At 43.2% G+C, this 25,887-nt stretch overlaps 1 long non-coding RNA gene across 50 annotated transcripts in view; it reads right to left on the bottom strand.

Annotated features, from left to right (window-relative positions):
* Nucleotides 1-883: 883 nt before the first annotated feature.
* Nucleotides 884-25,887, bottom strand: part of LOC126949729 (uncharacterized) — a 201,003-nt gene continuing 175,999 nt past the window's right edge. The window contains exons 5-10 of one of the 50 annotated variants that reach the window (XR_007723918.1): nt 4,119-25,887; nt 3,616-3,892; nt 3,502-3,576; nt 3,276-3,426; nt 3,201-3,238; nt 884-3,162 (exon numbers count right to left, since the gene is read on the bottom strand). The exon at nt 4,119-25,887 is cut by the window's right edge and continues 15,058 nt beyond it. This is a non-coding gene — a long non-coding RNA (uncharacterized LOC126949729). The other 49 variants (XR_007723942.1, XR_007723950.1, XR_007723943.1 and 46 more) reach the window with 49 other exon arrangements.

Raw genomic sequence — 25,887 nt, 5'->3', positions numbered from 1 at the left:
ACCAAGCAGCACACACACTAGGCCAGTTTCCTGTGCAGACCCAGGTGCAATCCCATCTCTAAGCCAGGATGCTATTAGGTCTCAACAACCCATGGGAATTTAGGGTGCTCACAATTTAGGCTGGGAAGAGGTGACTAAGCTCCTTGGTCTAAGGTCTATGCAACTGGCCACTCACTCTGGACCAGCGACATTCAATGCCAGACAGCGGTAGGGCTGGTCTGGGGTGACAAGCCAGATCCTGGGCAAAGCAGCCTTTCTGCTAAGGGTTCCCTGGCAGAGCACGACGATGGCCACTTGGGAATGTGATCTGACAGTGACAGAAGTCTTCTTTCAAAGCCCATTCCTAGGGCCTGCCGTTTCCCCAGCACTGTGTCCCAGGAAGCCCCCTTGCTAGCCATCTTCATAAACGACTAAAACATGTTTTGGAAAGTAGTTTTTCTTGGTATTTAGTGTGTGGCTTACTCTCTTACTGTACTAATAATATGAATTGCTGAAGGCTTCCTGGAAATCAAAACTACAAATTAGAGAAAAATAGGGTTAGAGAAAATGTCTTTGATAGTCCACTTTGAAATTCAAATAATGATTTGAGAGGTTTAAGAATTATTATGTGAATAGATGGTGAAGTGACAGAATATTAATTATAGAATCTAGCCAGTGTATTTTTCATAATAAAATGTTGGAAAAAAGTATTATCACATTGTCTGTGGTTACCAATATCCAACAAGTTCATGGGCTCCTACCGCTGGATGTAACAGCAAAAAGTCTTGAAACATAAATTAAATATGGAAATTAATAGGGAAAGATACATGACTCAATACATGATGGGGGATTTACTATGTGGAACAGACTCCATTTGGATCTTTTTTCACACCTTAAAAAAAAAAAAAAAAAAAAAAAAAAAAAAAAAAGACACAGGGTCTTGCTCTGTTGCCTAGGCTGGAATGCAATAGCATGATCATAGCTACAGCCTCAAACTTCTAGGCTGAAGTGATCCTCCCACCACCTCAGCCTCCCAAGCAGCTAGGACTACAGACACATGCTACCATGCCTGGCTACTTTTTAAATTTTTTGGTAGAGGTGGGGTCTCACTATGTTACCCAGGCTGGTCTTGAACTCCTAGCCTCAAGCGATTTTTCCACCGTAGCCCTGCAAAGCACTAAGACTACAGGTGTGAGCCACTGGGCCTGGCCACATCTTACGTCGAATTTGGTGAGTTTAATGTTATAAATGAAATTATTATTATTTTTTAATTAGATGAATATTTTCTAACTTCTGGGTAGGAAGGAATTCCTAAGCCTGAGGTAACAGAAGTTATACAGGAAAAAAATAAAATCATTTACTCCACTACATAAAATATAAAGGTTCTCATGGGAACACATAGGGGGAACATCACACACCAGGGCCTGTCAGTGGGTGGGGGGCTATGGGAGGGATAGCATTAGGAGAAATACCTAATGTAGATGATGGGTTGATGGGTGCAGCAAATCACCATGGCACGTGTATACCTAAGTAACAAACCTGCACGTTCTGCACCTGTATCCCAGAACTTACAGTACTGTAATAATAATAATAATAATAATAATGGTTCTGTATTTCCAATAAAATATAAGCAAAATTAAAAGTCAAAGAAGCTGGGAAAAATATTTGCCTCAAATATTTTACACACACACATACACACCCTTATAAATATATCATAGAAACAGTCACACCCTAATAGAAAAGTTGATAATGGACATGAACAGAACATTTACAAAAGAAAACAGCAGGCTGATACACACATGAAGAAAGTTCAATGTTATTGGTAGAGATGAAAACATGCCACATGCCTGACATGGAGTGAACATTCATTAAACAGCTTCTGAGTAGATGAACCAAAAAGAATGTAACCTTTTTGTCTAAAGATAAAAAAGAGAGAACACTCAATGCTGATGAAGATATGGAGAGAAGGACATTTCATACATTGCTAAAATGTGTAGAACTTGGTTCAAGCTTTCTAGAAAACAACTTAGCAAGGTATATCAAGAATCTTACACTTAACCTCCTTTTACCCAAGAAATTCACTGCAAGGAATCTCTCCTAAGGAAATCATTAAAAATATGCCCAAGATTCATGTATTTAAAAGGTTAATTACTGTAATATAAAAATAGTTTTTAAAAACTGGAAGCAAATTAGACACTCCCAAATTAGAGAATTAGCACCATTAGAAATATTTTAGAGGCATTTTAAAGCATAGGGAGAACATGCCTGTTTTAAAAGTGGGATTGAAAGTGTCTATACAGGCTGGGCATGGTGTCTTACACCTGTAATCCCAGCACTTTGGGAGGCTGAAGTAGGAGGATCACCTGAAGTCAGGAGTTCGAGACCAGCCTGACAACAGGGTAAAACCCTGTCTCTACTGAAAATCAAAATTAACTGGTGTGCTGGTGCGTGCCTGTAATCCCAGCTAATTGGGAGGCTGAGGCAGGAGAATCGCTTGAACGCGGGAGGCAGAGGTTGCAGTGAGCCAAGATTGCGCCATTGCACTCCAGTTTGGGCAACAAGAGTGAAACTCCATCTCATAAATACATGAATGAATGAATGAACCTCTACAAAATTATGCTGATTCTGCAAATTGTGTGTTTGTAGGAAAGTGCGGGGAGGAAACATACAAAACCCTAATAGAGCTTTGAGGATTAGAGGTAATATGTGGAATCTAAAATAGTCAAATACAGTCCATAGAAACACAGTGGTGGCTGGGGGGGATGGGGAGATGTGGGTCAAAGGGTATAAAGCTGGAATGATGTCAGATGAATACATCTGCAGTACAGCATGAGGACCACAGTGAAGACACTGAATATTTCTAAGTACATTTTAGGTGGGCTTACCCAGGCACAAAAAGGTAACTGTGAGATGGTACACTCATAGCTTGAGTGTAAGTTATTATTTTGCTATGCACATATTGTATCAAACCAGCAGGTTGACACTTTAAATATATACAATAAAAAAAGAGGTTTTATTACAAATGAGTAAGAATAAAATGAAAAACACCATATAAAAAATTAGAAGCGTGATCCCCTGCTTTGGAGATAGGTCTTCACTCAAGTCCTTATCCACATGGCCCAACTCCCCATTGGCTCTGTCTCTGCCACTGACTCTCTGTGTACTGACATGTCTGAATGCCACCTGTCCTCCCTCACACCTGGGCTTCGTCTGAATGCCACCTGTCCCCCCTCACACCTGGGCTTCGTCTGAATGCCACCTGTCCCCCTCACACCTGGGCTTCGTCTGAATGCCACCTGTCCCCCCTCACACCTGGGCTTCGTCTGAATGCCACCTGTCCCCCCTCACACCTGGGCTTCGTCTGAATGCCACCTGTCCCCCCTCACACCTGGGCTTCGTCTGAATGCCACCTGTCCCCCTCACACCTGGGCTTCGTCTGAATGCCACCTGTCCCTCTCACACCTGGGCTTCGTCTGAATGCCACCTGTCCCCCCTCACACCTGGGCTTCGTCTGAATGCCACCTGTCCCCCTCACACCTGGGCTTCGTCTGAATGCCACCTGTCCCCCCTCACACCTGGGCTTCGTCTGAATGCCACCTGTCCCCCCCTCACACCTGGGCTTCGTCTGAATGCCACCTGTCCCCCCTCACACCTGGGCTTCGTCTGAATGCCACCTGTCCCCCCTCACACCTGGGCTTCGTCTGAATGCCACCTGTCCCCCTCACACCTGGGCTTCGTCTGAATGCCACCTGTCCCCCCTCACACCTGGGCTTCGTCTGAATGCCACCTGTCCCCCTCACACCTGGGCTTCGTCTGAATGCCACCTGTCCCCCTCACACCTGGGCTTCGTCTGAATGCCACCTGTCCCCCTCACACCTGGGCTTCGTCTGAATGCCACCTGTCCCCCTCACACCTGGGCTTCATCTGAATGCCACCTGTCCCCCTCACACCTGGGCTTCGTCTGAATGCCACCTGTCCCCCCTCACACCTGGGCTTCATCTGAATGCCACCTGTCCCCCCTCACACCTGGGCTTCGTCTGAATGCCACCTGTCCCCCCTCACACCTGGGCTTCGTCTGAATGCCACCTGTCCCCCTCACACCTGGGCTTCGTCTGAATGCCACCTGTCCCCCCTCACACCTGGGCTTCCTCTTGGACTGCATTTTGTGGTGAATGATGCCACTTGATAACACTGGCCACTCTGCCTGCATCACCCTCCCCCATTTCTCCCCCAAATCCATCACCATGTGTGCCCTGACCAAAGCTTTCCATTTGGTCCCCTTGCCTCGATGGCCTGTCCCCCACCCCCTCAAGTCACTCTCTTCACTGCAGCCCGCCTGGCCTTTCTGAAGCGCACATCTGACTTTGTCAGGCTTCTGGGTGGAAATCTTCAGGCTAGCAAGGCGCAGCATTCAGACCTGTTCCAAGCACTGCCGAGTCTGCATCTCCCATCACCCCTTCCCCACACACACAGGTCTGGGCCTCTGGCCAGGCTGTCCCACCTGCCTCCCATCCAGCTAACTCGGCCAAGCCTGTCCCTTGAGTCAATTGTGACTTTGCCTCCACTGGAAGCTGTGCGGGGTGGAGGTTGAGTGTCACAAGCCCTGCACATGCTGTTTTTATGCTCCCATGGCACTCATCACACACTGTGACTCTGTTTCTGTATCTTTGTCTCCTCTACCAGACCGTGAGCACCTAGCCAAGCAGGCCCTCAGGGTTTGTAGAATGAATGAATACATGTTTCCACCACCCCAGGAGACTTAATCTGCTTTCATCCTGAAAGAGGTATCAAACCAAGATTTTGTAGCTTCCCCCAGTTAGCTGCTGAAGTATTTTATCATCCTCGCAAGTGAGACAGTCATCCTTGTGTATTAATCACCCAGCAAATTCATGTATTATATGTTGTCTGTCATGACACTATCGCTGGTTTTATTTGAACTTACTTATTCCTGCTAAGTCTATCACAGGAACGTTACTCGTATCACTAAACACAACAATCATCTCAAGTACGGAGCACCAGACGGTGTGGAAGGCCCCAGGAATATAAGGATAAACCAGACTGTTACTACTTAAAGGCCATTAGCAAGAAATCCTCTAGCCTTGTGTGGAATAAAACTCTCAGTTGCCTTATCTTTTCCTGGAAGGGCGTGTAATTTCTGTTGCTTGTGTATCAGCTTTTCACAATTGTCCAAAATCTTTTTTCAAGTGTGACTCAAACAGGACACAATGATGAATCTGACGAACACTAAGTCTTGTTTTCTTACCCTTCTGTGTCATGCTCCTTTTAATATACCCAAGAATCATGACTATTTTTTTCCCACAACGGCCTCACAGCATTGACTTAAGTTTAGCTGATGAGTGATAAAGGCTGCATTTTTTTTTTAAAAAATGATGTTTCTTTTGTACTCAACCACGCTATTTTAAATCTATCCCTACTACATTTCTTCTGCTAATGTAGAATCATTTTTATGCTTTGTTATAATTGTTACGAATTATACTCCTGGAGTTGAGATGATTTTGAGTCCTACCTAATGTGGTAGTGTGCACAATAGAAAAATGAAAAGAGATTTCCTAGTTTTACATTGTGCAAAAGGCATAGACAAATATACATATGAAAACTCTGCCCAACTGCTTAATGTTGAATCTTCAGCCCTCCACCTGAATTCACAACGTACTTTACAAATACTCGTGGCTAAATGTTGAGGGATTCTGGGCTATCAGTTTGGAGGCTCTGGTATTAACCATGCTCTTTATTTATTATTAGTCATGTATTTTCCCCACCCTTTGTCTTTGGCTTTGCACCCCCACCTAGCAACCACAATGACTTCTTTTTGACCTGGATGGCTCGTCTTTTTAAATAACAGTGTTTCCTGGGAAGCTTAAGAACAGCAGAGTCACAGTGAGGGCTTAGTCCAGGGCAGCCTTCTTCACGTGGGGTACATGGATGTGCTTCTTTGGGTCTGTAAATGGGCAGGCAAATGTTTGCATACAGGTGTGGGAAAAGGATTCATGGCTTCCATCATAATCTCAAAGGGATCTAGCACCCTGGAAAGGTTAACAACTCTTAACTCCCAGGCATTCGGACACAGCACAGCATAGCACACTGAATAAACAGCCTCAGTATGTCTGACTCAACCTTTTACTAAGCCACCTCCCAAGAAAGCAAGAAATTCTCTAGTAATTATACACCAACCATCTTCTGGAAGGCAATTACGCTCACCACTATACCACCAACACGCCAAACATCCTTTGAATAATTAAGATCATAATTTGAGGGTGTGATTTTTTTTGGGGGGGGGCAGTCCAGCATATGTGACATTATATAGAGGCCATAATCTAACACGTTAAATATCAAAGCTATCTTTTCTCAGTTTCTGCTTTTATCCATGTTTAACATACATTCTTTGTCCTCTTCTGATATTTTTAGCTGATTTGATAACATTGGTTGAAAACCATAACATCATGAATCACAAGTTTCTCTACATATTAACATTTTGTTAGTAGCTCAAAGCACAAGCCTTTCATTAACTGTTGATAATTATATTATTTTTGCCAGAATACACTGGTGCCTTGTATACTTGTGTTTAAATAGCATTACAAATATCATTTTGGTGTACGTATGTCAAAACCAAAACTGCCTTTATGTCAATATGCTGTAAAAATCTATCAGAATGTATCTTAATTCTTAACTTTCATTGTTGTCTGTGGGTTGTCTTGTATAATTATTATCACATCCACCGTATTTTCTGTAGGTAAATATGAAATGTATTATAAACGTACCGGGGGAAAATGCCCTTTAAAGCCTTTCCCTAGACAAAGCACCATTTAGGCGTTTAGAAGCAAGAACTAGTGAAATCAGAAATTGCTGTCATACACACTCACCTGTGAATGGTTGTACAAAGGATCCCAAGCGCAGGACTTGTCCTGGAAGCAGAGGATCGGATTCCACCAGGAAAAGAGGCAAGTAGAAACGCCAAATGCCAGCGCTCCCTTTCCCCAGCTCATCTTATTTGTAGGCACACAGATTTTGGAATCCTCCAGGACTAACAATAAAAACCACACTAGGTTGTTTTCCTAATTCCTGTGAAATGAGTCAGTAGGTCAAACAACTTATCCACTCCAGAGAGAGAACAATTCCTTGAGCTACACTCCCTGTTTCCAGTAACCCTATTCCCTCTCTGTGCCCCTGGATAAAAGTGCTGCCAATAATGCATGGAGAGCCCACCAGGTTCTGAATGAGACACATCGTAGAGATTGCCAGAAAGTTAGCTGCCTTCATGGGATAGTTTCCCTTATGAATATTTAGGAAGAAAAAAGTCCAGTTAAGAGTAACATGAGGATTGAGCTTCTTCATTTAAAGAGTCAGCATAACTTTTTCTCTGTTGAGACTGTTTATTTCTTTCATACAGGAGGACTGAACGATGCTGAAAATAAATATAGAAAAGCGATAACTGTACCTTTAAAAGCCCCTACAAACCACTTCCTCCTGTAAAACACCCTTTCCTCCTCCAAAGGTGTATATTCACAAGATTCACTGATCATTCAATGAATCCATATTCTTAAAAACCCTTCACAGCCGTCTGTGCGTCCTACAGTTCCATGCTCTGTATCATATAAAGCAGAAGGTATTTAAGAGCTTGCTAGCCATCATTTAAATCCATGACTCAAGACGACCAACACTGGGTTACCAATAATCTTCAGAAGCTACCACCTACTCACCGAGTGTAACATTTCTTGTAGTGAGCGACCTCTGCATAGGAAATCACCAGCTCCTGGCAACGAATCCATACTTCCAAGAACTCACACATTCAGGCAAATATATGGACATACATCTCTAAATATAGATACAGAGAGGTCTGCCGTGACAGTTCAGTAGGAGACTGGAAATACTTTTGCTTTCTGTATCGATAGTACTTTCTTTCCTTTTTAAAGAGAAGGTTTCGTTTTGATCTTGAGAAATTCTGATAAAACCACCAACTGAAAACCTGCCATTATAAAGGAGGGATTTCACAACGTTCATTCCAAAAAACTGTGGCTATTCATTTCTGGAAGTGATTCACTGCAGAAGAATCGCTGTTTGGGGGTGGAGGGAGCATTGATTTTTAGAAGCCAGCCTGCCCTCTGAGAAGTGAGCAGGAACCTCCGAGATGGCAGCCACGTGCCTTCTGACCCCCAGCCCTGCTCCCTGAATCACCACCCCTCGAGATGACATGCAGTGACCAATTTCCTCTTAAAACTGCCTTCTGTACAAAAACCCTATGATCCACGCACCCTGTGTCTAATCCTCTGCAATGGGGCCAGTCTGCAGATCCGTCTGGGCGGGCTGCGGTAGCATTCTCCACCTGCCAACACTCAGTTGCTGGTGAGTAACCAGCATACGGACACTCACTTCCTGTGAGTATTTCTGAAAGAGCTTATGATATTTCCTTTTAAAAAAAAAAATAGGAGGAAAGCCACTCAGGGAGGAGAAGCAACTTCAACAAGCAAAGCTAAAAGCATGCAACGTGATCACTGTTGACCAGACACGCCTAATTTTAATTTGGTTTCTCAACCCCTGTGTAATTAAGACAGCCCAAAGAGAACAGCATCAAGGGGTGGGGGGGAAAAAAGACATTTCACAAATGCTTAGACCTTCGGCGCGCGTGACCAGAAAAGTAATTTTAAGATTCAAGCGAACCAATCTGAGGCTGGTTGGAGCATTAACCCTTCAAGGAAAGAGAAAGAGTTATTTTTGTTTGTCCCCAAATTTCAAATACGGAATTCATCTTCCTTACCAGGAACTGAGATGCCAAAAATCAGCCTCTAAATACCATCCCCTGGGGTTGTGAGATGGAAAAACTGTTTCAGATTTGTCCATCACAGGGGCAGAAAAATACCTATTTATGAGACCCAGCCACATTAACACAACAGCCGACATGGTGCTCACACTCAGGCACCCCCCTTTGAAAACCGGCCACTAAGGCTCAAATGTGACATTTTGTATTTCTCTAGGCTGTAGCCAAACCTGTTAATTTATGTCAGAGAGAAGAGCAGTATTTCTTGACAACTGGGCAAAATGAGTAAGAAAAATTGCTTTCATCCCACCTGACAGAGTATCAGTGGTGACAAAGCTCACTTTCTGAGATTGGTAGGTGTTTTGCTGAAAGATAGATTTTTCAGAGCCTGTCCTTCAGCTTCAGGCTGTGAATGTGCTTCCAACTTGGGGCCTCCATGTGCCACACGGTGGGGAGGGGGCCTCTTGAAGGAGGAGGGAGGAAAATATAAACTTCTACTTAATGGGCACTGAAAAATAAAACACATTACCCAAATTCACACCTGTATTTATCACACAATCCATGGAAGCCCTTAACCTGTAACACGGCAGCACTTTGCCACTTAGACCCCAACTCTTTTAGTTCACATTTTTGGATACTCAAGATAAATATGAAAAAAAAATATAAAAACATAATCTGTGATTTATACTCTGGAAGGGAATATTCATTTTTTTTGAGATGGGGTCTCACTCTTGTCCCCCAGGCTGGAGTACAGTGGCGCGATCCTGGCTCACAGAAGCCTCAACTTCCTGGGATGTGATACGCTTTTATCATCTTTACCAAACTGATATTTTAACAAGAAGAGTATGGAAAGCATTTGCCTGAGACACATAATTGATTGATGGATTTTAGAGGCAGGGTCTGACTTCATTTCATCTCAGCCTCCGGAGTAGCTGAAACTACAGGTAAGTGCCACCATACCCAGCTAATTTTTTTTGGTAGAGATGACGCCTTGCTCTGTTGCCCAGGGTGGTCTGTAACTCCTGGCCTTTAGCGACTCTCCCGCCTTGGCCTCCTAGAGCACTGGGGTTACAGGCATGAACCACTGTGCCCAGCCTGCATGATGTAATCTCCAAATTGAGGGTAAGTAAAAGGTAGCACCTATAACTAGAGGTAAATTTTTAATTTAAAACAACTACACTACACAATAGTCATCTCAGCCCTTGCCCATGAAACCTTATGAACCTCCTCAATAGAAAAATAGGAATATTCTGTGATAGGGCCAAAGGAACAGGAACCCTTTACATGGAGAGTACTTTCAAATAGCTACCATTTTTTAAAATCCCATTGATACCAAGCTCAGCAAAAGAGGCCTGACCACTACGCAGCGATTAGAATATCCACTCTTCTCTCTTACTCAGAAGGAAGCCTCCGTCTCCCACTATGTCAGCTATACACACAAGTTCCCAGCTCTCAGTGTTTCTGTGCAATTTGTTCCTGTTTCAGACGGCTTTCCAGGAAAGTTCCTCTTAAGTCCTGGGTGGCCAATGCAGAGGTTTTAAAAAGAGGAAAAGTCGAGCAAAACAAAAAGATCATGAAGTAGAAGCTTGGGGAGGGGGCAGCAAAGAGAACATGAATCTAACAGATGCAGCAGTTGCAAAAAAAGCTGCTATCCTTTAGAAACTCCTGTTAATTTGGGGACCTAAAGGGAGCTGTTTCTAAGGCTGGATATTGAGAATGTGATGAAACCATGGAGGCTGTCCAGGCCCTTGCTATGCTGTGGACACCTTTCAAGAGTTATAGAGTCCACCCTCTCCAAACAAAGTAAAACCCCATGACAAATGTCCTTCACGTTTAACATTTACTCAGTTCTCTTTTAAACAAACAAATGGAGAGCGCTCTTTCGTGGCACTTTTATAGGCAGGGGAGAGAGTGGTCTCACAACCGAAGGGCACCAGCCACTGAGAAGTCCTAAGGCTATGTTTGAGTTCTGGCTCGTCTTTTTTGCTAATTTGTTCTTGCGCCTATCACCCAACCTCTCTAAGCCAGTTTCATCGTCAGCGACAACAGCACACTGACATGCAGGGCCCGCTCAGGAGCTACCACAAACTGCACATCCGTCCATTTGTTTAATCTTCACAGCAGCCCTGGAGGTAAGTTCTATTTTTATCCTCATCCTACAGATAAGGAAACTGAGGCCCACGGAGCTTAAGGACACGCCCGGGGGTTACACAGTCAGTAGGTGGTGGAGCCAGGATTCAGAGCCAGGGAGGCTTGACCTTGACTTCACACTCCAGAGCCTGCACTCAGCATGTCTGCCAGTCACACCCGGGTTGGCTGCACAGCAAGGAAAACAGCATGTAAGAAACGACCTTAAAACCTACCAAGACCGTAAAAACACGAGGTAGATTTTTAATCATGTCACATGCAAATATATTCTCTGTAAAAATGTAATGAAGATTCAGGACCACTAAGCAGTGGTAACTCTGCTGGTCCTGTGAAAACAGTTTCATATAACTTGCAAGTTACTTAGCTGCACAATGTGTGGTACTGAGTTGTAGAGGTAGACGGGATTCAGAGATCCTGTTTTCCGTCAGGGTGGTTGGGTGAGGCTCCCAGACCCAGACCTGAAGTCTGAACCTTCATCCTTTCACTCCCAGCCCAATGATGTGCCACTGTGTCATAGCCACATGGTGGTTACGAATGCTTCTGGAACTCTACATTTTAATCTGCCAGGCATCCATCCATTCGCTCACATAATTCACGTGTGTGTAATAGTAACCTTCAGAAATGAATGTCACAATATTTTTCTCATTACAACATCTTCAGGCTTTAAGATGAAAAGGGTGAAGAAAGAAATCTTTTCTAAACCTTTTATTCCCACTATTCGCTTTTTTATTCAAGGAAAAACAGAGGCTCTGTTAAAGTTCTGCTTACAATGAAGTGTAACTGAAGTTCTATCCAATTCTTTCCTCTTCTCTGTAAACTTGTTCACATGCAACAGCCTCTCTGATGTTAACAGGCTGTTCCTCCCAAGGGCCTGCACATCATGGCTACAGGAGTCACCGGAAGGAACTTGCCTCGGTGGCAGTTTGGAGGCTTCCCGGGCTTTAATGATGAAAAATAATTTGGTCATTTAAGACAAAGGCCCGCTCTGTTGCCCAGGCTGGAGTACAGTGGCGCCATCATAGCTCACTGCAGCCTCAAACTCCTCGGCTCAAGTGATCCTCCTGCCCCAGCTTCTTGAGTAGCTGGGACTACAGGCATGTGCCACCACATCTGGCTATTTCTTTTTTTTTAAATAGAGAAGGGGTCTTGCTATGTTGCCCAGGCTGGTCTTGAACTCCTGGGTTTAAGCAACCCTTTCACCTCAGACCCCCAAAGCACTGGTTCACAGGTTCATAGGTATGAACTACCACGCCTAGCCTAGCTATTTACTCTTAAAGGAAAAAAATAATGTTTTATTTAGTGTTCCAGCCTTTCATGCTATTTACACTAAAGTTTGGCCTTATTATGTTCGCTTAGAATCTTTTAATGGGTTTACGTAGTGTTGGATCACATCAAAACACTCGAAAATACCTCGTTCTAAAACAAAGACATTCATTGACAAAAAAAAGTTAAGCAAAAAAGGAGACCAGCCAGGTATTTAGTTCCATTTAAGAGAGCAAAGGCGACTGTATGCAAGATTCTGGAAAATTTATGTTCGTTAAATTTATAAGCCAGCACTTTTTTCCCAAAGATTTATTTGGTGTGAAAAGTTACTTCCTGTACTGTAATCATAAAATCAAATGTTATTTACTCCTGTCATAACCATTCACATACTTCCTGCCATAAAAATTTAAACCTGGCTAGAATATTAAATAAAACATGCAAAAAACTACAAGTTCAGGAAGTGACTGTATGTATTATATACATTAAGTTCATATTCCAGTCTAAGAGCTGAATCACCCCTACTTAGGAAAACCAGTATTATGTTTTATCATCTGGGGTGACTAATCCCACAATGGCCCATGCAATGAACTTTAAGGGTAAAAAGGGCTTTCTCTTTTGCACTAAGCTCAGTCCGTAGTTTTGTGGGGGCTGTCAGGACGCCTTGCAGGTCTGCTGTGTGTAGTGGGCTGAAATATACTGCACATGACCCAGGGTTACAACTGTAAAGATCCAAAGACTTACTTAGGGTAGATGTGCACACTTTAAATGCATGTGCATGTTTTTCTTTGATGCTTGCCTACTTCTAAAAGAAAACAAGCTTCTAAATGCTTAGGCTTCGGCATGTCGAGTAGGAAAATCAGAGCCAGTGTACACATCCAATGATAGAAGAAAGCGTGCGTGAACAGATTTGTTTACAAAACAGGGCCCAGCAAAGTCTGTCTCTCAGTGCCTCGGCAGGATCCATCCAACAAAACAAACACACAAACACACTGATCTAGGGAACTCGCTCTTCCTTCTGATGAAGGTGTAACAGTTTGTGATTATAACTGGGCAATAAGTTACAGCATAATCACGTGACCCAGGCTTGAATTGGAGATATGCCAACAAATCCAGTTTAACACAAGTGCGCGCAGCGCGCACACACACACACACACACACACACACACACAGAGATATATGTAGTATAGTGGTTTCAGCTCTCCTTCTGTGGCATTAATCTCAAATCTGTATCTTTAATGGTAGCTACCTCTCCTACCTATATCTTTAACATATTTCTATCTGGATAGGGCAGACCCTTTAAGTTCATCGTGAAGCAAAAAAACCAACACCCTTCTATTGATTTTACTTTACTTAACTGTATAGCCATCTACCAGGGTTGCAAGTTTGGCCTCTGGACTCCCTTCTTCACTGAGCCGAGCTGAGCCATTCTGTCACCAAGTCTAGTCAATACTTATTTTCAATGTCTGCTGCCTCCATCCTCTCCCTCCCATTCCCGCTTCCAGTCACCCAGGGTGCACCTTTCTCTCTATTCTTGGACAAGTAAGACAGCCTTTGTAATTGGTTCACTTGCCAATGAGCAACTGGGTGGTGAAGAAACAGCAGGCAGTAGGAAGGTTGGGTTCTAGGCTTAGCTATGCCAGAACCAAACTACCTGTTGCCAAGAAAGTACATCATATCCTTGGGCCTTAGTATTCTCACCTATGCCATGAAAAAACTGCCTATCAAATGTTATTAGCTGATGCAGAGCATACAGTCACCAACTGCTCTTCTAAAATGTAGTAAAATTCATGTCGCTGCATTCCTCAAAATCTTTCTGTGACTTTGCAATGTCTAGAGGGTAAAACTTAAGCTCTCTAGCTTCTGGGTTTATATATAAAGAATTAAACAAAATACGTGTAAAAGTCTCATATAAAATGTAAGATACCACACAAAAGCAGTAACAGCCCTAGTGAGGACAGGACTATTTCTTAAGCTCATGCACAGGGTACTACTCAGGGGTTTTATACATATGGGTTCTAATCCTCATGACCATGATGCAAGGTTGCTTTTATTACTCTATATAAAAGATCAAGAATCTTAGGTTCTGTGAAAGCACACCCAAGGTTATAGAACTCAGTGAAGTGTCAGGGGTGGCTTCCAAATCTACATGTGGTTGATTATCAAGCCCACTAAACCATACTGAGTACTTTAAATACAACATAATATTTGGCAGGGGGTGGGGAGTCATCACTTGAGTAATCATTATCTGAATCCCTGTAGTTACCAAGTTGCATAAGGGAAGCAAAGGTCATCATCCTATAAAAATACTGACAAATACAGTGATCGCTTATTATTAGTCCTCATTAACATCAGCATCTGTGCTTGCTCACTTTCTTGGTTGAATAATGTCATAGAATAAAATGAAAATCCAATGCAGTTCACTTGTAAGGTGGAATTGCAGCTTTTCACACAGTTGATAAAAATGATACCAGCAAATTGCATGAGTCACATAGGGTCACTGACAAATAAGGATGAAAGACAGTTTCAACAGTTAACAACTGGGGAAGAGAAAGTCCACAGAGGTGATTACAGGAGAGGTAGACTCTTCAAGAGAATGGTTTGTATATCAAAAGATTAAGAGAGGCCTTCGGGGAAATGCGAATGCTTATACAAAAATCATCCTTTTTATATGATTCTGCTTTAGAAGTCAACATTCAATTTTTCTTCTAAGAAATAACATGCTGTTTCATCATATCCCAAATTTCTATTATATAAAACTAAGCTTCAACTTTTGTTTTAGTTTTCTCAGGACTTAGTCCCAATAAGACCTTAAAAACAAAAAGTGACTATTTGTTTTTAAATGTTTGATTCAGTTTTAAGTCAGTCCTCTTAAAATAGTAGTAGTGGTCCTGTATCAGTTATCTTCAGATAACAAGTACCTTTTGAAATGGTAGTAATAGGAAAAAAAAGAAGAAAATGATTAACTGATATGCAAATAGTAGGCAACAAGAAAGAACTAATTCTTCAGCTCACGATGGAAAGTAATGTCCTAGTTTTTCTCTCATTTCAAGATCTCAGGCTCACCCAGACCAAAGCACCGAGCAAGAAGCCTTGCTCATCACCCCCATGCCCCATTCTCACCACTGTGTCAATGCCAGTGTGGATATGGCATTTGTATGGTATTAGGCCAGACCCTGGGCATGTCTGACTGTCGAGGCAAAACTAGACTGCAGCCCTGCAGACCCTCAGTCTAAATCCTAACTTTACGTAATTCACTCCATCCATTCTGTCTTTATCTAGACATCTGAAGAGCTCCACCTTTTTTTCAGAAGACAAAGAGTCAGGGACCTGGAAGAATTCTGTCCTATAATAACCCGCTTTCCAAAGGCACTCCTGTATCACGATCCTTCCTGACACATACCGGTGTATATATCAAATGGTTTTGGTTCCTGCAAATATTCTTCATCAAAGGTTCAGAGAAGGGCTATTTTGAGAAAGATTTAATGGGATTTGTAACATAAAACCTCAAATGCATATTGAGTTAACTAAGACAACTCTGGAACACAAAGTGTGGTTGTTATACCTTGCTTTTTCTGGTGACTATAATCAAATCCAAGAATCTAATAAAATAGTCCCTCATGCCAGAAAGAAACCCAAGAAGGTATGTCCTCAGAAAATGTAGTCTGAAGTCGGTCAATTCTAAGGCAGTCACTCTAAGTGATCACAACTTTCTTCGTGAGCTTTTGGCCTTGCAGGATTGATGTTTGCTACAGAGATCCTGGCTTGCTCCTAAAGAGAGTTCTGCGACGCTGTGAAATAGCTCCTTTTCTCTGAAAAGCACAAAGTGTTACTCTTCATTAAGAAAATAATAGAGTTGTGATCCACGCATTACACCTGTGAGTCTTTCTCATGTGTGTGCAAAACATACACACATTCAGTGAGGCACCGTGGAAGATTAATATAGTCACATACACAAGAGCCTGTCTGGAATTCAGAAATCTGAAATTGGGGAATGGCGTGAGCCGAAGTGAGACGGGAAGGAAGAGGTGGCAGTTCAGCAGTTGGGAACTTCTGACTGTGATTCCGAATCCTTTTTTTTTAAAAAGGATTTTGTAGCACTGACCCCAAAGGCAGCACAAAGACGTCGGTGAAGTGTGTATTAATCGAGGCCATTGAGGATGTTATTTTCTCCTTTAAGACTCTGACCAGAAGCTGAATATGCCAGCGGCAAATGCAGGCAGTGCTGCTGTTCCCTTCACAGTCCTCAGAGGCAGTGAAGCCTGTGCTTGAGACGCGCAGGGCGGAATGCTTGTTTTGGAGAGCATTCAGCAGATAGCATTTGGTTTCCTCCATTTAACCAGGTCACCCAGGCATGGAATGCACAGCTCTGCCAGACAGAAAGCGCTTTGGATGCCTGAGAAACAACAGCTTGTCCGGGCCACTGATGCGAAGAGAGGCCACGGTTTCCTTTTTCTCTGCTCTGAATGGCAGCCTTGACGTCACAACAGCTAGGAACCACTGGAGGGACAAATAACAAGGCGCAAGCCAGAAGCGCCCTGCTCTGTCGCAGGGGCAGGGCCATTTTCATGCAGTTCTGATGTCTTCTGTGGTCGCTGCGAGTCGGCGGGAGCAGAGACAAATGACTGGAGCTTTAGGCGTAAAGGCGGTGTCTCTAGGCTGATCAAACAGCCCTTGCCCAGTGCTAATTGCCTTCACGGAACCTGGATAAACTATAGTTCCCGAATTAAACTTGTTTCTGACGAACTAGACTTCCCAGGGAACGGGTGTAGTGATTTTGCTGATGGTTCAGACATCGGCACTTTACCTGAAGGGCTCAACTTCCTGTGTTTAAAAGCAGACCTTTTCTAACAGGGGCTGGCGCATAAGCATCCCGGGAAATACAAGAAGCTCATGAAAGCAGGCAGTCTTTGCAAGAGACCTGACTTATTTTCTAGGAGAAAAACATCCTTTTAGGGATTTTATAATTTAAGTTTAAGCAATTAAACATGTGCATTAGTACCCAACTGCAGGTGTTTGCACAAATGAGTGAAAAACGCTCAGAGGCTGCCAGGCTTAACTCACCATTATCTAAAATGAATTGTCTGTGTAAGTCATCACAGCAGTTTGAAAAGCATGATCTTTCATGTGTCAACCTCACATCAAAATTATAAATTATATTTAGCTATGTGAGTGTCAGATCATTTGTTTCCATTATCAATGTGATGTTGGGCAATTTGCAGACAGGATCTGAAAGCATCATCCACGACTTTCATGGAACAGAAAAGAGCTTTCTGTTGCCACAGATTTGCCCTAAGTTCAGTTCTCTGCCTTTGGAGCACTGTCAGCTGTCACCAAACCCAAACCCCAGTCTGAACCCCTAGTGCTCAAGGTACTTTGGGAAAGCTAATTCTGGAAAACCATAGGCTGGAGGGGTTGTCTTTGAGGGAGGGGTGTGTGTGTGTGTGTGTGTGTGTGTATGCACATGTGTTGGCAGTGTGTGGACTGAGCACAACATACAGAGAGGCAGTGTTCTCAGGACTTCTGTGCTCCTATTTGGAAAAGTTCAGCAGAAGAAACAACAGCTCTGAGACAGCCCCTTTTATCAGCTCTTTCTTTGCTTAATTGAATAAGCAGTTCCCCCCCAAAGCACTCTTTCCCTGAGGTCATAGTGTCAGTCTTGTTTCATGAGAATAATCTGCTATGAAGATTTACTCACATTCAAAAACAAAAGAGGGTTAAAAATCTGATCCAAAATGTCACTTATGACACCTACAACAGAATCCACCCCTCTGCCTCCAGGCTGTCCTGACAACCCATGTCCTCAACAGGGATCTGCTGTCTGTTCTGGAATCTGGTCTTTGGACTCAAATGATCTTACCTGGGTAGCTAACAAATATTGTGTCTTGTTCCTGCTGTTAAAAAATCCAAGTATGTTCAGGCATTAAACAATGGAGAAGATAAAGCAACAATCATTTTGTAACTCCATCTTTCTTTTTCAAGCGGTGGTTATGCTCAAGAGGTAAAATTTATTGTAGCCCTACCCCTGTTTTTATGAGAGCTTTTTGTAGTATAAGAACTATAATTAAGTTTCCTCTGAACTGTTTTATTAAACTTAAGTTTTCAAGAAGAGAATGATAAAATTTCTTACTATTATGTTTCCAAAGGAAGGACAATTTATTTTTATTGTTCTAGCATAAGGAAAGAGAATGAGAGGGAAAGTGTTTTTCAACCTGTATCCTGATTAGAATTTTTTAATGTTCACATTCCTGATTATAAACTGCAGTAAACAATCAGTCATTCATTAACAAGCAACTATTGAAAAGGCGATATTTAAAAGAGAAAAAATAAAACATGTGATTAAAACTCTACACACGTCTTCACTTCAAGGCAAATGCAGTGGCCATCTGGGTATTTAGAAGGTGCCAAATATCATTGGGATCTAGATTTAATTCATGTTATAAAGAAAGCACTGTTTTAAATTTGTTCACAAAAGACCTAGAACCTCGTGGAAATGATGGTGATGAAGTGAACTTTTAAATTAAAATGAGGTCTTTATTTTACAATTTTTTAAATATGTGATCAATCACAAACATGAGCAAGCTTTCAATGCTCCAGTGTTCTACTCTGAATGAGAAAAGTTGGAAAGATCATTTTCAGCTTTCATAAAGTTTTGCTTTAATTTTCTCCTCTATTTGGAAATCTTTAAAAATTAGTCAGTTTAAAAGTCCTGGCTGCTTTTAGTCAGAAGGGCCTAAGAAGAGACAAGACTTGTTCCCAGGGTATCCAAAGACAGATCCGGAGAATTTAAAGCCTGGACACATTACCTGGACTGAAGGCATTCGTTGCTTGCTTTACTGGTGAGGACTGGGAAGACCTGACTTCCACAGTCGTCTTTCCAAGTGGCAAGAAACAGGACATGCATTGTGCCAAGCAGCTTCCGGCACCCATGCAGCACCCTTCCAGCACCTACGCAGCAGTATCCATGTTCTGAAGTGAAGCCTGAACTGGCCACCTCGCCACCGAGGGCTCCCCAGCAGGGCAGGGTTGGGACCCTTCCTGGTATCACATGCTCGCTCGCCTCCCGAGTCCTGCATGAACAGCAGACTGGATCCCTGTTTTCAGTCTGAGAACACTCATGAGATTTTTCCAAGAATTGTCTTCAGGAACAGACGCTATTGTGAATACCACATAAACGAGCTCTCCCTTTTCCAATTCCTCTTTTGAAAATGGGAGAGAATCAGCATATCTTGCTCTAACTTAACTTGTAAAAAATAGTAATATATATTTTTAAAAAGTTTCAGTTTATCACACTCAACCACAGTTATCTTTCAATCCTACAATGTACACATGAAAAACTAGTTTCTGCCACTTTTGCTTGTTAGGATCTATCCATCCTTTCTATGAAAAAACTCCATAATGCTAAGCTCCCAGAGTGCCTCTATACTAGATAGCTTCACAAAACTACAATCTTTATATTTACAAAGCTACTTCTAATAGGTAACAACAGAAGCACTGTCATGAACCCTAGTTTCTGAATAGGTACACAGGATTAACACATGCCAGGCTTTAGTCAGACTCTCATGGTGTTTGTCCCTTTACGTCATGGCACATCGTACCCTGCAGCTGCCTTTGTGTGCTTATTTGCTGCCAGATGCCTCTGCTAGTGTGTAAGTGCCATGAAGGCAGGATTCATGCCTATGCTCTTCTTGTGTAAAAACTGCTAATGCTGGGGCCGGGTGTGGGGGCTCATGACTGTAATCCCAGCACTTTGGGAGGCTGAGGTGGGCGGATCACCTGAGGCCAGGAGTTCGAGACCACCCTGGCCAACATGGCAAAACCTGGTCTCTACTAAAAATACAAAAATTAGTCGTGGTGGCAGGTGCCTGTAATCCCAGCTACTCGGGAGGCTGAGGCAGGAGAACGGCTTGAACCCCGAGGTGAAGGTTGCAGTGAGCCGAGATTATGCTATTGCACTCCAGCCTGGGTGACAGAGCAAGATTCGGTCTCAAAAAAAAAAAAAAAAAAAAAAGTAATAAAAATTTAAAAATAACTGCTACTGCCAGAAAGAGGGAGAGGAAGGAGAAGGAAAGGAAGAAAAAAATAAGGTAGAAGGGAGAGGAAAGTGAGAGGAAGGTGCCAGAAAAAAACAGAAGAAAAAGGAAGGGAGGAGGGAAAGAAAAGAAAGGCAGAAACAGCCACTGCACTGGTTGTAGTGAATAGGAGTGCCTTTGCAGTTTCATCTTTCATTCATACAGTTAAAGGTTCCTTGTAGCCATGAGTTCATCAAATCTCATAATAACCCTGAGTGACCTTTTAACATTAAACTAAAATGTTTACTTACGGCAGAGATTACGAATGAAATGACTAGTTTCTAGATCTTCCACATTTTTATCTGTACATCACCCATGACAGCAGGTAGTTCTGTGACAGACCTCTCAGGTGATCTCTGTATTCATACAGGTCTATGTTTCTGTAAGTCAACAGTTTAAGAATTGTGAAAGGCCAGGCGCAGCAGCTCATGCCTGTAAGCACTTTGGGAGGCCAAGGCGGATGGATCGCTTGAGGCCAGGAGTTCGAGACCAGCCTGACCAACATGGCGAAAGCTTGTCTCTACAAAAAATACAAAAATTAGCTTGGTGTGGTGACCCATGCCTGTGATCTCAGCTATTTGGAAGACTGAAGCACGAGAATCACTTGAACCTGGGAGGTGGAGACTGCAGTGAGCCGAGATCGTGCCACTGCACTGCAGCCTGGGTGACAGAGTAAGACCCTGTCTCAAAAAAAATGTGATAAATGCCCAGCATTTCCTTCATTTTTATTCACTCAACATGTCTTATAACCACAAAGCCCAGATTTGAACTTTGGATATAGTCATGGAAAGGAGAACCAGTTCTCAAGCAACTCTTCTCATTTTTACCACCCACATAAACATGTAGCTTCTGGTAAAACAATACTTCTCATTTTACAAGTTCATTAATCAATAATGAGCAGGCTCAGTGGGGGCACAGGACAACCTGAGCCTGACAGTGAGGAAGGCGGATTTTGTCACTGAGGGAGGGTTCTCATGAAACTCTGGATCTCCCAGCTAGTCGGGCGGCACTAACAAGGGCTGCCCAGAGAGCACGCGAGGTCTCTCCAATCATGCCACAAACCCCACAATGTCAGGACAAGGGCACCGGTGTTGACAGAGGCCTTGGAGTTCATCAGAGAGGTGACATCACGTTGCCTAGGTCTCCACTTCCCTGCTCTTTCCCCAGCAAAACCAACCGCACTTTACATTCCCTGTCATTAATTAATCCTCCAAACAAGCAACGTGTGCACATAGGAACAAGGAACCTGAGGTGAAGCGAGCGGAACTGGCTTGCCGAAGCTCACACAGCGCAGGGCCGTCGGCATTGGGAGGCAACCCTGGGTCCTAGAGGCCTCATGCACGGCCTGCCTTGCCGTTGAGAAAGTCCCAGCCACCGACACAGGCTGCAGAAAACAGCACCAGAGTTACTGGCAGCAGCGCAGAGAAAGTATGAACAAAGAACCTTCTTTTTTTTTTTTTTTTTTTTTTGGAGATGGAGTCTCACTCTGTTGCCCAGGCTGGAGTACAGTGGCACGATCTCAGCTCACTGCAACCTCCATCTCCCAGATTTAAGTGATTCTCCTGCCTCAGCCTCCCAAGTAGCTGGGATTACAGGCGCCCACCACCACGCCCGGCTTTTTGAGACAGAGTCTCGCTCAGTCGCCCAGGCTGGAGTGCAGTGGCCGGATCTCAGCTCACCTTAAACTCCGCCTCCCGGGTTCACGCCATTCTCCTGCCTCAGCTTCCCGAGTAGCTGGGACTACAGGCGCCCGCCACCTCGCCTGGCTAGTTTTTTTGTATTTTTAGTAGAGAAGGGGTTTCACCGTGTTAGCCAGGATGGTCTCAATCTCCTGATCTTGTGATCTGCCAGCCTCAGCCTCCGAAGGTGCTGGGATTACAGGCGTGAGTAATTTTTGTATTTTTAGTAGATGGAGTTTTGCCATGTTGGCCAGGCTGGTCTCAAACTCCTGACCTCAGGTGATCTGCCCGCCTCGGCCTCCCAAAGTGCTGGGATTATAGGCATGAGCCACTGCGCCTGGTCCAAAGAACTTTTCTAAGGGGAAGAAAAGTCCCAGCAGAGCATTCTAGTTTTGAAGCGTCTCACCTAGGAACACTTACTGACAGCAAATTTAACCTGCTGAGTGCAGCCCTCATTTGGTCCATTTTTCTTGCCACAGCTGCCTACTGCCCCTTCTGTCCAGACAGACAGACATAAACTACTACCATCTGTGGCTGCCCTGGGAACTGTGAGAACTCACGGAAATAATGCATCCCCTTGTGACTCCATATCGTGCACCTCCTGTGACAACCCTCCCTTCTGATAATTACACTCACACCCAGTTCTCACCTGAACACACAGAGTCCAGCCTTGGAGATGCAGCTTTCGTCTTGCCGAAACCTTCCAGTTACATTTCTCCATCAATTTTTCAAATGGTATTATTAGCGGAGGGACTAAAATCTGCCTGGTGTTCTTCTGATGACAAAAACCCATCCCTCCCTGTGTTCTCCATCCTCAAGTTGTTTCTAATTCAGATTTTCTTCTCCCACCTCCTGAATGCCTACATCTTCTTCCTGACTGACATGGCTTTAGGAAACACAGCACATTCACAAACATCTGAAGCCAACTGCAAAGCACCTGTCACTCAGCGAGAAAAGCAGAGAGGTGCCAATTCAGATGGCTGAGCTAATTCCCCTGGGTCCTGACCTGTATCACCACAGTGTTGCATAAATGGAACCTTCTCCGTCACACCTCCTGATGGCAGTCAGCTGTGACCTGATGAATCCAGGACATCATGCATTCCAGTTTCATTTCTGAGAACATTTCCAGGTCCGGCTGAAGCCTAGTGGCTCCAGCAGAGGTCTCAACCCCTTTGGGATGCTCAGTGGGAGACAGAATCAAGGGCCAATGATCCATGACCTAGTCCTAGTGCCCATGTCAGTTTGTCAAAGGCCCTCAGAGCAGGTGGCGTTTTCCCTGGCTGGGGCTTGACTTCCTTTAAAAAGGATTCTTAAGTATTTACTGCAGTAAAATTAAGCACTTTCAAATTTCTGCCAGATCCCCTGGAGGTATATAGTTTATTAACACAGAACAAACGTGACACTTGAAAGGCAGGAGACTTGGTTTCTATTCTCTGGCCCACTACTGACTTATTGGGTGGCTTCAGGCAAATAACTGAAATCAAGACACCATTTTCAACAAGCACGGAGTGGGCACTTGGCAGGTGAGCAGTGCCCTGTGAGGTCTGGGGCTGGGTTCGGTGGTGAAACTAGGTCAGCACACACAACCCTTTGCTGGGGGCCCATTGCCTGGGGTAGGATTTTTGTAGCTGGGTTCAAGGTGGACATGTTGCAATGTGATCCTAAAATGTTTGTACTCTTGAAGCTGAAGGAGTGGGAAGAAACCTGTCATTTAAAGAAGGACAGTATGGCCAGGTGTGGTGGCTCACACCTGTAATCTCAGCACTTTGGGAGGATCACTTGAGTCCAGGAGTTTGAGACTAGCCTGGGTAACACAGGGAGACCCCATCTCTACAAAACATTTAAAAATTAGCCAGGCATGGTGGAATGTGCCTGTAGTCCCAGTAATTCAGGAAATTGAAGCAGGAGGATCACTTGAGCCCAGGAGGTCAAGGCCACAGTGAGCTATTCTCAGCCACTGCACCCCAGCCTGGGTGACAGAGTGAGACCCTGTCTCAAAAAAAAAAAAAAAGGAAGGAAAGGAAGGAAGCAAGGAAGGAGAGAAGGAAGGAAGGAAGGAAGGAAGGAAGGAAGGAAGGAAGGAAGGAAGGAAGGAGAGAAGGTAGGCAGGAAATCAGTATGACAGTATAGCACTGGAGCTAAGAACACAGCTTCTAGAAGCAGACTCTATGAATTCAAATCCTGGGTCTACCATTTATAAGCTGTAGTTTCCTCTGTAAAATATGAATCTACACTACCTGCTTCTCACAGATTGTTATAAAGATGAGATGTGTTAATACAGATGAAGTAAGCACTCAGTGAATATGAGGTATTAAGCAGAACCCAACAAGGTACCATCATCAAATATAATAATTAAGTGCATAACTTTTTTCAGTTTACAAAGCAAATTTGCATCTAGCATTTCATTTGGATCTCACAAAATTCCATGAGGGCTGGCAAAATACTTCCCCCCATTTTCTCTGAAGCTCATACTCTCCTCGTTTACTCCCTTACGAGTCACACCTCAGCAAAGTGATCAGGCAGATTTGGGAAAAAGCAAACAAACAAAAAACACCAGGTAGACCTTTAAGAAATTAAAAAAAAAAATGTTAACACAAAAATCTCAGCTGATGGGCTAAGTAGCCCATCATTCTAAGAACAGTCAGGAAAACAATGCTTTAGATGCCATCTCCACGCTGTTAGTTCCATCTCAGACCTCTCTCCTGAATTACAGCATCCGCCTGCCTGTCATCACTTCCAATGGATTTCTAATAGAGATCTCAGACTCAACATGTCTGAAAAGAGAGCTCCTTGTTTCCCACCCCCCTTCAATAAACACGATAGTGGATAAATTATGATATATTTACATACTAGAATATTCTGGCAATATGAAGGAACTGTAGCTATACCTGAAAACATGGGTGAATTTTGCAAATATAATATGGAGGAAAAACTCAAGTTCCAAAAAGACCGTGCATAGTCCGATAGTATTTTTATATGTCTCAAAATGCCTTTAGCAACACACATTTACTCATTACACTGTGATAAAAATATGTTTGTTTAAAAATCAGGAGAATTATGAATACAAATTTCAGAATAGTGGGAAAGCAGGAAAATGCTAGGAATAAGATGCTTAGAGAGAGCTCATTTGTAATGAGCCAGTTCTTAAGTTGGATGGTGGTTCACTGCAGCACCTTTAAAATTGTGCTTTAGAGTTTACTTGTATATTACATACCATCTTTTGTATATGTCAAATAATTATAAATTAAAAAGACAGAAATGCCATCCACAAAAATGAACTGTGCTGGAAGTAATTCATATTTCAAAACAATAAGCTAAGCAATGAAGGAAAGTAACTCTTGCTAAAAATATGAGGAAGTTAATTTATGCTAATAAAGTTGGTTATGGAATATAATTACTTGAGCAAGGATGACTAAAATATGCCTACACTATGTATATCAAATGCCAAGGGGGAAATGACCAGGGTATTTACAGATCAGAACACATTTATTTATGAAGAATCTTTTTTTTTTTTTTTTTTCTATTTTGCTGACTTTCTTTTTTAAAAGCAAAATAAATTGAGGTGACTTGTTCAGGGTTAACTGTTTGGCAGGTGGATGACCTGTGGCCATCCACGACGAGATCACCTCCCTGCCCTGCTGACCCCCAGCCTCTAGAGGTCAGGGCTTCTGAGGCCCAGAAGCTCAGAGCCACACCTGTTGAAGGCCAGTGATGTCAGAATTACTCTTCCTTCCTCCAGCAGCATTGACAGCAGTTTATTGTACGCAGTTTCTAGAACTCAGATGTTCTAGAAGGAAGCAAACATATTCTGAGACCATAGACAATGACTGTGCTCTCAGAATATGTCTGCTTCCTTCCTGAACACCTAACTTGCAATTCTTAAAATCAACATAGTATAAGACTGTTTTAGGAGGAAGTGATTGAGCTCAAAGCAACACTAGGCATGATGTGCCTTGTTTATCTGTTTGAACAGGAG

The sequence above is a fragment of the Macaca thibetana genome, chromosome 3 (assembly GCF_024542745.1).
Source record: "Macaca thibetana thibetana isolate TM-01 chromosome 3, ASM2454274v1, whole genome shotgun sequence".
Classification (NCBI taxonomy): domain Eukaryota; kingdom Metazoa; phylum Chordata; class Mammalia; order Primates; family Cercopithecidae; genus Macaca; species Macaca thibetana.
The sequence above is the reverse complement of the archived record's forward strand: the minus strand, read 5'-3'. Positions and strand labels throughout refer to the sequence as shown.